This window comes from Oryctolagus cuniculus, chromosome 19 (assembly GCF_051225735.1).
Source record: "Oryctolagus cuniculus isolate XC-2025 breed Fujian yellow rabbit chromosome 19, ASM5122573v1, whole genome shotgun sequence".
NCBI classification, from domain to species: Eukaryota; Metazoa; Chordata; class Mammalia; order Lagomorpha; family Leporidae; genus Oryctolagus; species Oryctolagus cuniculus.
The window spans coordinates 46,530,608-46,544,901 of record NC_142885.1 but is presented as its reverse complement, the minus strand read 5'-3'; the positions used below and the strand labels follow the sequence as shown (position 1 = coordinate 46,544,901).

At 53.7% G+C, this 14,294-nt stretch overlaps 1 long non-coding RNA gene across 1 annotated transcript; it reads left to right on the top strand.

Moving 5' to 3' along the window:
• The first annotated feature begins 2,061 nt into the window (after positions 1-2,061).
• LOC149120552 (uncharacterized) lies at positions 2,062-4,357 on the top strand. The gene is made up of 3 exons (XR_016225618.1): positions 2,062-2,143; positions 2,242-2,319; positions 3,878-4,357. It is a non-coding gene; the product is annotated as an uncharacterized LOC149120552 (long non-coding RNA).
• The last annotated feature ends 9,937 nt before the right edge of the window (positions 4,358-14,294 follow it).

The window sequence follows — 14,294 nt, the reverse complement described above, 5'->3', positions numbered from 1 at the left end:
GGCCTCATATGGCCTGTGGCCCAGACATTCCCCACCCTGGCTTTAATCCCTCACAACCCCCTCTGTGATAGGTGTCAGTAGTATTCCACTTTGAAATCAGGGTAACTGAGACTTGAGGAAGATAGAGAACTTGCGCAAAAGCACAAGGATCCACACCTGGGCCCCACACAGTGTCTCACTTGCTGGAGGGGGTACAGTTGCCCCCACCCCTGCAGATTCTAGGAATGTAAGAACAACCAGGAAGGAGCAAGTCCCATTATAAGGCTCCCCCTCTAGGGAGGACGGGTGGGTACAGACATGCTCACTGCACCATGTGGCCCTGGGCCCGGCTCCCCTTGCAGCTGTGTGACAAATCTCTGGGCCTCCTTTATCTCATCTCTAAAATAGGAGTGAGGGGCCCAAAGATGTTGCCTGGAGCACCCGCAATGGTGCAGGAGGAAGTGGGGCCTGGATCCATCACAGGCAGTGCAGCCTAATGGTCACCACCTCATGAGCTGTCCCTAGACAGCCTCAGAGCCTGTCTCCCTCCACTTGGAGGAGACATGGGAGCTGGACTGTCCAGTAAGCCCTTGCCCCTGTGTATTAGAGACCCCAGGAGCCTTGCTTCTCCCCCATCACAGGGTTTCCATTTCTCTGCTTGGTTCCCTAAACAACTCACTCCTCTGGGGCTGTGCTGCCCTCTGCTGGCCACACCAGGAAAAGGGCACTTACCTTGCCCTCAACCTGAGCAGCTCCAGCCACCTCACCCTCCTGAGGCCATGCCTCTGGGCATCTGCCACTTCCTGGCCATGCCCCTCAGAGTCCAGCCTTCCTGGTGGATCAGTGCCTGGGCCACCAACCCTCCCACCGTGGTGGGACTGACTACCTATTTTTATTACACTTATTAAAATTCTGGCTTTTTCCCCAGGTTCCCAGAGCCCCATTTCTGCCTGGCCCTGTGCCTGGGGCCAGGCTCAGGGTAAGGGAAGCCTGATGGCCTACATCCTCCCCTTGGTCCCTGCTCCCAGGAGGAGCGCACAAAGGATGAGGTGGAATTTAAATCAGGAGGTCTCAGGGGGCCAGCGACAGGACACAGTGCCCTGCTTCCTGCAGATGCACTGGCTGCCATTCAGCCAACAGGTAATGGCTCCTGGAATCTTCTGGCGCCTTCTGACCCCTCTGAAGGCAGCACCCTTGCTTGCAACATGCAGCTCATTCATTCACCTAAGGCTATGACGCTTCCGCGGTCTGGGAGGCATTGGCACAGTCATGGGGGACAGGGTTGTGGGTCTGGGGGACAAGGTCATGGGTCTGACCCAGCCATTACCCTCCAAGGGCTAAGGAGGAGAACGGCACTCATGGTGAAGCAAAATCAATTACGACAAACACTAAAATAGAAACGTGCAGCCATGATCAAAAACCAGCAACCCACAGGCTGAATCCAACCTGCAGATGTTGGTGACAGCAGTGAAATAAAAATAAAAGGGGGCTGGCACTGTGGCAGAGCAGGTAAAGCCACCACCTGCAGTGCTGGCATCCCATATGGGTGCCGGTTCGAGTCCCAGCTGCTCCACTTCCGATCCAGCTCTCTGCCGTGGCCTGAGGGAGCAGTAGAAGATGGTCCAAGCACTTGGGCCCCTGCACCCACATGGGAGATCCTGAAGAAGCTCCTGGTTCCTGGCTTCAGAATGGCCCAGGTCTGGCCATTGTGGCCAACTGAGGAGTGAACCAGCAGATGCAAGACTTTCTCTCTCTCTCTCTCTCTCTCTCTCTCTCTCTCTCTCTCTCTCCCTCTCTGCCTCCACCTCTCTGTAACTCTGCCTTTCAAATAAATAAATAATCTTTTTTGTTTTAAAAAAAGACGTTTAAAATAAAACATGCGTTTTTTTGGTCAAGATTTAAAAAATCTGGAGGGTGTGCCTGAAAACGCGGGAGCTGGGGCTTCTCTCATGAAAAGCAGACACCTGAGCAGCCCTGGGTCCTCACTGGCTGCCATCCCCAAGCTCCTCTGCTGAAACTTCATCCCTGGCAGCTGTCTTCAGGAGGTGGGGCCTTGGGGGCGGGCCTTAGGGGCGGGCCTTGGGGCAGGGCTTAGGGGCGGGCCTTGGGGCGGGCCTTAGGGGCTGCTTGCTGCCTCCACACGTGGCCAGCGGGCCCTTACCAGGTGCTGAATCTGCTGGCTACCCCTGCACCAGCACCTGCACCTCCCTGTTTGCTGGCAACTCTTGCGACCTCGTGTCACTCATCTCTGTTTCCTTCCAGGCCCCTGCAGGCTTCTGCACTCCAAGCCCTGGAGAGAGCCTGGTGGAGAGAAGAGGAAGATTTGCCTTGGCCTCGCAGGTGAGCTTGGAGCTGGGCATGGAGAGATCAGTCTGCATCCCGGGAGTGGGGGCAGGGAAGAGGATGGGGAGGAAGGGAAGAGGGTGGGAAGGGGTGCCACAGCAGCAGGGGAGGGGGCGAGGTTCAGGGCCCCCCAGCCCTGCCAGAGCTCAGGGGCCCCCACTTGGATGGGGGCGACCCCAGCTCCCATTCAGGTCTTCTGGGACCTGCCCCAGGTAGGTAAGAGCGAGGCTGTGAGTGAGTGCAGGTGGCAGAAGGAGAGAGCCTGGGGTCTAGGAGCTAAGGAAAGGTTGGTCCCTCTGCTGCTGTCTTCTGTGTCTCTCCAGCTCCTCCTTCCTCCCTCCCTTGGCCTCTGTCTCTGTCCCTCCCCCTCGCTTTGTCTCTTTCTCCTGACATGTGCAAGCATGTATGCGTGTGTGTGCGTGTCTCTTTCTCCCGATCTGTGTGTGCGTGCGCCTGTACATCTGCATCCAAGCCTTCCCATCTCCTGCTGCTTCTCTTTCCCTTCCCCCTCTCTCTTTCCTCCCTGCCCCCCTACCCCAGGAAGTACTTCCCACTGGAAGGCCTGGCTCCACCCCCATCCCCAGGAGGAGCCCCCCTCCCACCTTCCCACTGTGCTTCTGACCCCAGCCCAGTCCCCACCTCTGCATCTTCCAGGACCACTACCTGCCCCTTGGGTGTGACCCCAGGCCCAGCCAGTTCTAGGCACACGGTGCTCTGTGGCCATGGCCCCACCTCCTTGTGGCCAGATCCACATGCGGTAACTTCCAGCCAGGCTCACCCATGCTGGCCTTCCCTGCACCCTAGACATGGTCTCACCGAACCTCACTCTGACCTTGTCGCTCCTTCACATGAAGCCCTGGGGGTTTCTTAGTGCACCTTACCCCCACCACCCAGGACGAAGCCCCCATTTCCTGGCCTGTTATCCCAGGCCCCCTTTCTTGCCCTGACCCCATTCTGTCCTAGGAGAGGCACCTTCCCTGACCATGAAAACCTTGAGCCGCCCTGCTTGGGTGGGGCACAGCTGGCACCTGGTGGGCAGAGGCCGAGGAGGCTGCTGACCATCACACAGGGCACAGGACAGCCCCCCAAAAGGGGGCAGACCCAGACATCAGCAGGGCCATGGCAGAGAGCACCCAGTCTGGGGCCCTGGAGGCCCCCTTGTGGCACTCAGAGACGATGCAGTCACGCACTGTGTAGGGACGTTCTGCTCCATGCCAGGCCTCGATCCCATGCTGGTCCCAGCAGGCTCTGTGGAGCTGAGAGTGACTGTGGCTAGGGACATGGTTGGTGTGACAAAGTCCTTACTTGAGGCATGACTGGTGGTGAGGCTAGCATAGACAAACCCATGGCTCTTTCCGTTAGGTAGCATACATAGCACTCGACCATGGCACCAAGCCTGCACGGCACTGTCTAGTGCATTTGCTGTGCTAGGTGCTCCTTCCAGTTCTCAAAGAAAGGTCGGGCAGTCAGGGTACAGCGGGCAAAGTCTGCCTGGGATACTCACATCCCATATCAGAGCACCCGAGTTCAAGTTCCACCTCTGCTTCCAACTCAGCTCCCTGCTGATGCACCTGGGAAAGCAGCAGATGGCCCAAGTGTCTGGGCCCCTGCATCCACGTGGGAGACCCGGATGGAGCTCCTGGCTCCTGACTCCTGGTTACAAGCCAAGGGCCCATCAACCAATGACCAGGCAACAAAAAGGAGAGCTACCCACATGATGGAATATTACTCAGGAATGAAAAAGGAGAGACGTGGGCACCTGCTCCCGTGGACATGAACCTTGAAAGCCCCACAAGACAGCATATGTTACTTGAGTTCACTGACGCCATCTGTGCAGAGCAGGCATGTCCTGGAGACGACAGTGGGTCAGCAGTTGCTTTGGTGGGGGAACGATGGCATGGTGACTGCTGGTGGGTGGGGCTTCTTTGGGGAGGGGATGAAATGTCTTAAAATCAGATTACAATGTTGGTTTCCAAACCCATCAAATTGTAGGCTTTAAGTGGATGTCGTTTACTATGCGTAAATTAGACCTCCCTAAAGCTATTTTAAATTTTTTTGAATTAAAAATAGTTTTCTATTAATTAAAAAAAACAGACTTGGGTTTTCCTTGAACATGTGCATGTTTCTCTGTGGCAACTATGTAGCTGGGATGGGGGAGGTCCCGTTAGTCCCCAGGGAGCCTGTTGGGTTGCATCGGGGTGTTTATTCTCCCTATATGTCTCTCTGTGGGCACTGAACATCAGACCCCCAACCCAGGGTGATGGCGCCACAGCCGCTGATGTTACCAGTCCCACTCTCCATCTCGTGGCTGTCTCCAGCCACACAGAGCCCCCAGGGACCCAAGGGGACCATACAGACAGCTCTCTGTGTGCTCAGTGTAACCCACATGAGACCAGGCCCCTAGGAAAGCACAGGGGCTTGGAAGTCATCACTGCCACGTACTAGTTCTGTGCCTCAGTTTCCTCAGCTGTAAAATGGGGAGACAGGCATTTAGTGCAGCTACAAGATGCTACAAGAGCCACACACGTTCAATGGAAGCTGCACCTCACAGGCTTGAATTTCCACCTTTCCCCAGCCTGGCAACACAGGGGTAGGCTGCTCTCACAACACTGGGCAGGGACTGGAAGCAGGTGCGGCTAGAGAGCCCTGCGGTCATGAAGGTATACAGCCGGCACTCAACAGTGCACCATGTGACAGAGCTGGGATGCTCAGAGGGGCAGTGTCTCCCCCGTGCACTCTCCATGTGCAGTATTGTTTCACTTACGAGGGGTTCATCAGAGCCTGACTCCATTGCAAGGTGGGGAGAACCTGGCCACTGGGACCGGGAATGCTGGTTAAAATGCATGAGCAAGGGTGATAACGTATGGAGCGTGAGCCAATGACACGACTCAAGCCCAAGGTCGAGAATCAGTCAGAAAGGGCACTCAGAGGAGCCTGATTGAAATTGGGTCCCAGGAGTAAGTCTGTCATGTGTCAATCAAGTAGGATTAATAGTAACTAGTTATTAGAGAACATTGGAGAAACCCTTCAAGATATTGGCACAGGCAAAGAATTTCTGGAAAAGACCCGGGAGGCACAGACAGTCAAAGCCAAAATCAACTATTGGGATTGCATCAAATTGAGAAGTTTCTGTACTGCAAAAGAAACAGTCAGGAGAGTGAAGAGACAACCGACAGAATGGGAAAAAATATTTGCAAACTATGCAACAGATAAAGGGTTAATAACCAGAATCTACAAAGAGATCAAGAAACTCCACAAAAACAAAACCAACAACCCACTTAAGAGATGGGCCAAGGACTTCAATAGACATTTTTCAAAAGAGGAAATCCAAAGGGCCAACAGGCACATGAAAAAATGTTCAAGGTCACTAGCAATCAGGGAAATGCAAATCAAAACCACAATGAGGTTTCACCTCACCCCGGTTAGAATGGCTCACATACAGAAATCTACCAACAACAGATGCTGGCGAGGATGTGGGGAAAAAGGGACACTAACCCACTGTTGGTGGGAATGCAAACTGGTCAAGCCACTATGGAAATCAGTCTGGAGATTCCTCAGAAACCTGAATATAACCCTACCGTTCGACCCAGTCATCCCACTCCTTGGAATTTACCCAAAGGAGTTTAAATTGATAAACAAAAAAGCGGTCTGCACCCTAATGTTTATTGCAGCACAATTCACAATAGCCAAGACCTGGAACCAACCTAAATGCCCATCAATGGTAGACTGGATAAAGAAATTATGGGATATGTATTCTTTAGAGTACTATACCGCAGTAAGAAACAACGAAATCCAGTCATTTGCAACAAAATGGAGGAATCTGGAACACATCATGCTGAGTGAAGTAAGCCAGTCCCAAAGGGACAAGTACCATATGTTCTCCCTGATCGGTGACAACTGACTCAACACCAAAAAGGAAACCTCCTGAAGTGAAATGGACGCTATGAGAAATGGTGACTTGATCAGCATAGCCCTGACTGCTAATGGACAACTTAATACATTATCCCTCATAGTATTTTTTTTGTCTGTTCTACTTAATATGACTGGTTTAATTCTGTAATTATCACACAGTTATTCTTAAGTGTTGAAAATTAACTGAAATGTGATCCCTGTTAAACATAAGAGTGGGAATAAGAGAGGGAAGAGATGTATAATTTGGGACATGCTCAGGCTGATTTGCCCCAATTGGTAGAGTTGGAAACATACCAGGGGATTCCAATTCAATCCCATCAAGGTGGCATGCGCCAATGCCATCTCACTAGTCCAAGTGATCAATTTCAGTTCACAATTGATCATAATGAAAGGACTAAGAGTCAAAGGGAGCACATAAACAAGTCTAGTATAGGCTAACACCAAGCGATAGAATAAATAAAGGGGAGAGTGATCCAACATGGGAAGTGAGACACTCAGCAGACTCATAGAATGGCAGATGTCCTAAATAGCACTCTGGCCTCAGAATCAGCCCTAAAGGCACTCGGATCTGGCTGAAAAGCCCATGAGAGTATTTCAGGCATGGAAAGCCAAGACACTCTGGCAAAAAGATCTCTGTGAGTGAGATCCCAGTGGAAAGAACAGGTCTTCAAAGAGGGAGGTGCCTTTCTCTGAAGGGAGGAGAGAACCTCCACTTTGACTATGACCGTGTCTAAACAAGATAAGAGTCGGAGAACTCAAGGGGCTTCCATAGCCTTGGAAACTCATAACTGGTGCATGGGGAGATAACTGATGCCATAAACAGGAGTGTCTATTTGTAAAGTCAACAACAGGAGTCACTGTGCACTTACTCCTCATGTAGGATCTCTGTTCTTAACGTGCTGTACACTGAGGCTTAATGCTATAACGAGTACTCAAACAGTATATTTCACTTTGTGTTTCTATGGGGGTGCAAACGATTGAAATCTTTACTTAATGTACACTAAACTGATCTTCTGTAAAAAAAAAAAAAAAAGAAATTATCAATTCCCAACTTGACTCTCACTGGGATTAAACATGACAATAGGTCTGATCTGATTTCATCATCATTTAAAAAAAATCATTATTATTTTTCACTTTATGTTTCTGTGTGGGAGCAAACTGTTGAAATACTTACTTAAGGTATACTAAGCTGATCTTCTGTATATTAAGATAATCGAAAATGAATCTTGATGTGAATGAAAGGGGAGAGGGAGTGGGAAAGGGGAGGGTTGTGGGTGGGAGGGACGGTATGGGGGGGGAAGCCATTGTAACCCATGAGTCGTACTTTGGAAATTTATATTCATTAAATAAAAGATTAAAAAAAAAATAGTAACTAGTTAATTATAATAATTAATTGTGAATTCTTACCATGCTCAAGTACCAGGGACCCAAGTCTCTGAGCCCTCAGCTGCTGCCTCCCACGGTGGGCACTGGCAAGAAGCTGGAGTTGGGAGCCAGAGCTGGGACTCAAAGCCAGGTGCTCCAACACTAGCAAGCGGCATCTCAACCCCCAAGCCCAGTGCCCACTCCCTAACCCGCAAGCTTTGCTTTCTCCTCAGCTCTCGAAGGCACAGACCTCGGCTCATTGAGCAGGTGGCAGACCCCAGCCTCTTCCCAGGAGGGCTCACTTGCTGACCTCTGCGTGTCGGCACCTGCCCGTGCCAGGGGCCACTCCACCTCCTGCTCTTGGGGGCTCCCCCTTCCAGCCTCTCCTTTCCCCCACTGGGAAAAAATTTTAAAGCTCTACTAAATTATTCTTGCATCCGTGAAGCTACAAAATGGAAATTTCAGAACTTTTAGAAACAAAATGCAGACTTTTCAGGAAATGCAAGAAAGCATTGCATTTTAATACTCACAGGATACGGCCAAAGTGGTTCTCAGAGGCACACTCATAGCATTAAGTGTACACATTTATATATATATATATATATATGTATATATATATATATATATTACAATAACAACAAAGGCTTCCACTTAAAAACTTACAGCATTAACCAAAAAAAGCTCAGAAAAGTTGGTTAAAAGAAAATAAGAGCTTTTCAGGAAATGCAAACATAACTGATAAATACTAGAATACTGATTCTTTAAGAAGGAAGTTGGGGAACAGGGAGGGAAGAGAGCGACAATAAACACAGCCATGTTGTCCAAGATCTGGACAGACAGTAAGCAAAGGAAGACAGAGCAAATTCCGAGGCTGGAGCCTGAGGATGCGGAACCTCAGGATGGACCCCATGGAAGGATCCCAAGCTGGGCTGCAGGTCGTTCAGGCCTCAGCTAAAAGGCCACCTGGTCAGCGCTTCCCCAACACCTGATTACAGGCCCCGCCCTCAAAAGCTGCTCTCACGGCCCTGATCTCTACATGAAACCACTGAGCTATTACATATTGCCTGGAGAAGCAGAAAGACAGACAGAGACTTCCACTCTGAGCAGGAGGATCTGGACCACGTCTGGCCAAGAACTCAACCCCGTTTCCTGCCTCAAGAGCCCAGGGATACCCAGAGCCGGGGCCTCACAAGAAGACAGCACGAAACAGAGACCCCAGCTGTCTGGCCAAGAACTCAACCCTGTTTCCTGCCTCAAGAGCCCAGGGATACCCAGAGCCGGGGCCTCACAAGAAGACAGCACGAAACAGAGACCCCAGCTGACTGGCGATGGGCATTGGCACAGGAGCAGCAAACAAAGCCAGCATCTGGGACTTCTGGGATCTGCAGGGTGTGACACAGCACAACCAGCTGTGCTGGCTGGGGAGGGCAGAGGGGAGAGCACAGTTCGGGTGCCCCCTAAGGGCCGGTGGGGTCGGTCCCTACTGCGAGACAGTAAGAGGGTGGAGGGTGGGCATTGAGCAGAGAGGTTAAGAAGCCACCAGCGATGCCCACATCTCATCTCTGAGTCTGAGACCCGGCTCTGTCCCTGACTCCAGCTTCCTGGTATTGCACACTCTGGGAGGCAGCAAGTTCTTGGGTCCCTGCCACTCATAGGAGAGACCTAGATGGGGTTTGCCACTCCTGGCTTTGGCCTTGGCTGTCCCAGGGACACAGTGCAACCTGGGTCTCACATGCTGTGGTTCCTGGGCATGTGAATGACTAATAAAAATCACACCCTTTTCCCAAATGCTGCTATGATTCTGTGCATTGTTGAATTAAGACTTTGCTGCTGTTGTGACTGGGGCCGTACATAGGGAACCAGGGAGCTGAGACAGCCTGAGCCTGCCCCCTCCAAATCTGGTCCCCAGTCCCCTGCCCCCTGCCCTGTGCACAAGGAATAGGAACTGGAGGAGGGTGGCCGAGGAGACGGAGGGAGGGGGTGGGACCCTGGCTTCCCCACTTGCCCAGGTGGGGCTCAGCGCCTACCATGCAGGGGTCTCTGCCAGCCCAAGAGGTGGGGGAAAGCACCGTGTGTGCTCCCTCCCTGTCCCAGGACTACTCCAGGCTGCCCTCACTCCCCCTTCCCCAGCCCTCAAGTGTGCTATGCGTGTTCATGCACATGCATGTGCGTGTATGTGTGCTCACACGAGGGTCTGTCTCTGTACCTCCCTCCTTTTCTGTCTGCTTCTGTCTCTATCTCTGCCTCTCCCTCTGCCTGTGTCTCCCTTTGCCCCTCGCTCTGCCTCGCTCACCCCCTTTCCTTACTTCCCTTACTCGCTCTCCCCCCACCCCACCCCAGTCCCCATCTCAGCCTCTCTCTGTACTCCTCTCTGATTCTGTGTGTCTCCCTCCCCTCTGTGTCTCTGTCTCCTTCTTACCCAGATTCCCTTGGGCCATCTCTGAGACACTGCCTGGAGAGGCTGGGATGCAGGGCCCAGGCTGCCACAGCCACTGCTGCTCCCAGGCCCCACCCTTGCCCAGACCACAGCCTACGCAGCCTCCTCCCCCTTCACCTGCTTCCAGAGACTGAGCTTGGCCTCCCCAGCCTCCCCCTACCCCACCCCTCTCCCTGGGAGGGGGTGGTGCCTCCCACAGCTGAGCCACCCAAAAGCGAGATGCCTGGGCCCTGGGGCTGGGCCCACCCTCACACCTGGCCCACAGCAGCACCCGGCTGGGCTCCAAGGGCAGTTCAGAGTCACGGGATGAATTTCTGGAGTGCACAGACCTCTGGGGACAGAGACTACACTGTCATCTGTATAGTGTGTGTGCACTGGGTGTTGCACCTGCCTTCCAGGTACAGCAGATGGGAAGCCCTGGGAGGCACGGGAGGAGCCACAGCCACCTGGCTCCCCACGAGGGACTGAGTGCCACAGGGCCTCTGACCGCCAGGAGAGCTTTAGAAAACTCTCGCCCGCTCAGTTCCCAATCACCGCTTCCACCAGCGTCCATACCCGACCACCCGGTCCACAGGACCCCCAAGAATCTGCCAGGGCCTCCATGCAGGGGTCAGTGAGGGCCCTGCCCCCTTGCCTCTGGCCAGAGCCCAGGCTCACCCCCCCACAGCCCCAGAGGGTGTCTGCTCCAGTCTCACCGGCTCACATCCTCAGTTTGTTCCCAATGTCACAGTGAGCACTTCCAAGCCACCACGCTCACTCCACAGAAGGACCAGAGATGGCCTGGAGCAATGAGACCCTGGGACCAGCTCTCCACTGAGGGGTGTGCCACCTCCCGAGGGCCACTGTATGGGGGTCCCTGGGACACAGCAGCAGAGGAGCTCACCAAATCACTGTGCCTCGGGCTGCTCACTTGAGGCTGAGAGACACGAATGGCAAACACGCACCAGAACAAGCCGACCAGATCACTGCGGCCAATGGCCAGTGCCGTGAGGAGACAGGTTGGAGGCTGCAGCTCCAGCATCTGTGCCAAGACCTGGGACCGAGAATTCTAAGCGAGCAATTAGCGAGAGCACCAGCCCTTGGGTGGGAAATGAGCCTGGCATGGCCCAAGAACTGCACGGAGGCCAGCATGGAAGAGGAGGGGGCAGCAGGTGGGTGCAGAAGAGAGCAGAGCTGTTGGCAGGCGCTAGATCAAGAAAGACCACCAGTGGGCCGGCGGGGGGCCCTGGACAGAAGCCCATGCCAGCCAGCCCTGCCCACTCTGTACCATAACACAGGTGCCTGGGGCCTGGCTGTGCGTCAGGAACCCCTGGACAGCCAGCTGGAGATACAGATTCCCAGGCCTCACCCCAGACTAGCCAGGCAGAAGGTCCAAGGTCAAGGCCCCTGAACAAGTCCCCAGGACAATTCTGCAGCCAAGACCAAAAGCTGAGCTTCTCACTGGAGTGGGTGCCAGTCATGGGCCTTCCAGAAACTGAGCCCAAAGAGCACTTGGGGACTACATGTCATCCGTCACCACCGAGCCCACAGGACCCAGCAATCCAGAACCTCTGAGCTCCAGCACCCCACCAGGGCTACCAGGAATTAGGCCAGCATTGCAAACTCCTGCAGGTGCCTGGTTTCTCCTTGGAGTGCCACAGGGAGGGGGCATCAGGTGCTCTTGTCTGCCCCTCTCCTGGGACCAGCCACCTCCCCGCCCTCCACCCTGATCCCAAGTCATCACAAATGTTTGAATGGCCCTGGTTCTTCACTCTCCCCAGGGGATCCACACCCTCACTGGTTAGACCTTGGCAGGACCTCCCACATGGAGGCTGGGCTCAGTCAAGTGACTTGCTTTGGCCAATGGGGTGTAAGCAAGCGGGACACAAGCAGAAGCTTGAACAGGTGTGGTGTGGCTGGCTCGGGCCTGTACATCACTGCGTCAGCCTGGTGGAGGGGAAGACAGGGCACAGTGGCCTGCACAGCTCCAGCCAGCAGCCAGCAAACTCCACACAGCCCAGCCCAGCCCAGGCCAGCAGAAGTCACCTGGGCTGGGGCCATAGCTAACTGCCACATACCTCTCTTCCATTCTCAGGCACTAGGGCCTGGATGAAGCCGGCCTCATCTGTCCCTGGGCTGGGAGTGTGACGAGGCCAGGCTGATCAGCCCATCGCAATCAGGGGAGGGGACTAGTTGGTCCAATGAGCACCAACCCCGGGACTTTTGTGTAAACCTCAGGGGGACTGCCCTTGTCCATGGAAGGTGCTAGAAGGGCAGGAGCTAATTTCTATGCTTTCAGGACGGGAGAGGACACTAACCCAGAAGAAAGCAGAGCCAAATCCCAGCCGTGTCACTTGGTCCTGCCCTGCAACAGTCAAGGTGTTGCTATTCTGAGGCTAGGAAGACAGGACATCAATGCTAGCCACCCCCTTACTCCTGCCCATCTCAGTGACCCAGCCAGCCATGGTCCAAATACACTAAATGGAAAATTCCAGAAATAAATGACCCATACATTTTCATCCGTGCACCACTGCAACTCGTGTGCTGAAGTCTTGGCTGCATGCTGCTCCATGCACACAGGATGTGAGCCGGCCTTGGGCACAGCGCATCCTCGCTGTATATGCTGTCTGCCCGTTAATGACTTAGGAGGTGCCTTGGGGCACACAGCAGCTGTCACAGCATCACGGGGCCTGCACACAGGATTCAGGCGCCCACAGCAGGTCTCAGGATGTGCATCCAGTAGATAAGCAGGGGACCAGTGCACCCCTTTTGGCCAAGGTCCGTTTCAATTGAGTTTCTCTCATGTGCATGAGTCCTGGCATCTTGATAGACAGGGGTGACTCCTTTTGGGGACAGCTGCCCCAGTCCATTGGCATCTCAAAATTCTGCTCCATCCATGGCAGGACTGGGCTCTGCAGCCCTGAACCCCACCCCCAGCCATGGCACTGAGCCACACTGACCTACCAGCGTCTCTGTCCAGGACGTGGCCCCACAGACGTGGGAGCTGAACCGTGTCTACACCTCTGCCCTGGAAGTGGCAAGCTGGCAGGAGCACGGCCTGTTCACCCTTCACAAGTGTTTGACTTGGGGCTACAGAATGGGTTTCCTCTTCTATTTTTTAATTCAATTAGTTGCCAGAGGATAGAAATGAAGAGATTGCACATTTAAAAAAAAAGAAATTGCACGTAAACAATCTGGAATTTGGATCCAAATGGATAGTTTAGGGGTGAGCTTTTGTTTAAAAATTGATTTATTTATTTGAAAGTCAGAGTTACACAGAGAGAGAAGGAGGGAGGGAGGGAGGAGAGAGAGAGAGAGAAGGAGAGAGAGAGAGAGAGAGAGAGAGAGAGAGAGAGGTAGGTCTTCCATTCACTGGTTCACTCCCCAGTTGGCCCAAATAGCCGGAGCTGCACAGATCTGAAGCCAGGAGCCAGGAGCTTCTTCCAGGTCTCCCATTCAGGTGCAGGGGCCCAAGCCCTTGGGCCATCTTCCACTGTTTTTCCCAGGCCATAGCAGGGAGCTGGATCAGAAGTAGAGCCACCAGGTCTTGAACCGGTGCCCATATGGGATGCCGGAACTATGGGCGGTGCTTTACCCACTACACCACAGCACCAGCACTGGGGCTGAGCATTTAACACAAATGTTAACATGCTGCTAGCAATGCCCACAACCCATGTTGCGGTGCAAGGTTTGAATGCCGACTGTTTCTGGTCCAGCTTCCTGGTAATGCACACCATGGGAGGCAGCAGGTGATGATGGCCCAAGTACTGGGGTCCCTGCCATCCCACCTACATGGGGGACTTGGATGGAGTTCTGGGCTCCTAGCTTCAGCCTGTCTACTGCATGCGTGTAAAGTAACAGAATTCAATCCTCTCTCTCTCTCTCTCTCTCTCTCTCTCTCTCTCTCTCTCTCCCTCCCTCTCTCCCTCTCTCCCTCTCTCCCTCTCTCCCTCTCTCCCTCTCCTCCCTTCTTAAAGAACATTTTTAAATAGATAGCCTGGCACCCCCAGGATCCCATGCTACAATGATGACAGTCACCTGGGGTGGAACAGCAGCGGCCCAATCTCCCCGCCCCTGCCCCATCTCCATGTTCCGCTCTTAGGTCCCAGGCTGGCCCCTGGAGGAGAGCAGTTGGTGGCTCTGCACTGGGGGGGACCCATTGACTCAGGCCTCCAGGAGCCCACAGAGCCCCGGGTCTGACCTCTGAGGACTCAAGCAGCAGCACGGCCCTAATAAGCTCCCCTTGTGTTCTGATTTGGTGCCACAGCAACTTCTGCTG